The 1586-nt window shown below is 39.5% G+C and overlaps 1 pseudogene; it reads left to right on the top strand.

The window, feature by feature from the left end:
- The first annotated feature begins 229 nt into the window (after positions 1 to 229).
- LOC139748092 (2-hydroxyacyl-CoA lyase 1 pseudogene) lies at positions 230 to 1176 on the top strand (annotated as a pseudogene).
- The last annotated feature ends 410 nt before the right edge of the window (positions 1177 to 1586 follow it).

The following is a 1586-nucleotide window of genomic DNA, read 5'->3' as shown; positions in this document are numbered from 1 at the left end:
AACCATGGAAAGCTGTGTAGGTATGTATATTTGCGTGTGTGGACGTATGTATATACATGTGTATGGGGGCGGGTTGGGCCATTTCTTTCGTCTGTTTCCTTGCGCTACCTCGCAAAAGTGGGAGACAGCGACAAAGCAAAAAAAAAAAAAAAAATAAATATATATATATATATATATATATATATATATATATATATATATATATATATATATATATATATATATATATATGGCTACAGCTCGCACCAAAGCATTGTTGGAGGCTGATGTGATTCTGCTTCTTGGAGCAAGATTGAATTGGATTCTTCATTTTGGTCGCCCTCCACGACATGCATCAGACGTAAAGTTTATACATGTGGATTTATGTTCTGAGGAGTTCCACAACAGTGTGAATGGAAGTGTTGTTTTGCTCGGTGACTTAACGGCAGTTTGTGGCTAGCTCCAAGAAGCAGTACCAGGAACTCTTGTTGCCTCACACTCACCTTGGTGGTCTCAACTTCAAGAGAAAGTGCAGGACAACAAAAGCATCAGTACTAAAATGGCCCAGGATATTTCAGAACCTTTGAACTACTACGCAGTACTTCATCACCTGTACCAGCTGTTACCACATGATTGTATTATTGTCAGTGAAGGAGCCAATACCATGGACATTGGATGGACTATTTTGCTCAACAAATTTCCACGCCACAGACTGGATGCAGGTACTTTTGGTACAATGGGTGTTGGTCTTGGTTATGCCATTGCAGCAGCCTTATGGGCACAAGACCATGCTCCAGGCAAGCGAATTATATGTGTTGAAGGAGATTCTGCTTTTGGTTTTAGTGGTATGGAAATGGAAACAATTTACCGCTACAAACTACCCATCATAGTCATCATTGTAAACAATAATGGCATCTGCAGTGGTTTGGACAAGGAATTGTTCAATGAAATAAGAGATGGAATGGATGCTGCTATTGCAACTCCACCAACATCACTTCTGCCAACTGTACACTATGAATGCATGGCTTCAATGTTCAGTGAAACTGGTTTCTTCTGTAGTCTGTCCCTGAAGTGCAAGAGGCAGTTAGTCAGGCTCTTGAAGAAGAAAACAAGCCTTCACTTATTAATGTGATGATCAACCCTGGAGCTCAACGTAAAGTTAAAGACTTTGACTGGCTTACACGCTCCAAACTTTAAGTCAGAAGAATATGATGCATTTGCATTTCAAAATATCAACAACATGTGAATGAATAATTGTTTTGTATTTTTCCTTGTGTTCACAAACAAGGATTGACTGAATCCTTATTGGTTTTATACATAACTTTTTGGCTTTTGTGGGAAGGCAGCAGATTTATCTTAACTACATTTGATAACATTATATTGTAAAGTATTATTAGGGATTTATCCCTGGGGATATGGGACAAAGAATACTTCCCATGTATTCCTTGCATGTCGTAGAAGGCGACGAAAAGGGGAGGGAGCGGGGGGCTGGAAATCCTCCCCTCTCATTTTTTTTTAATTTTCCAAAAGAAGGAACAGAGAAGGGGGCCAGGTGAGGATATTCCCTTACAACATTGTTGGAACCACTATTCCTTCAAACATACCCA

The sequence above is a fragment of the Panulirus ornatus genome, chromosome 72, assembly GCF_036320965.1.
Source record: "Panulirus ornatus isolate Po-2019 chromosome 72, ASM3632096v1, whole genome shotgun sequence".
In the NCBI taxonomy this organism is placed as follows: domain Eukaryota; kingdom Metazoa; phylum Arthropoda; class Malacostraca; order Decapoda; family Palinuridae; genus Panulirus; species Panulirus ornatus.
This window is presented reverse-complemented; position numbering and strand designations above follow the sequence as displayed.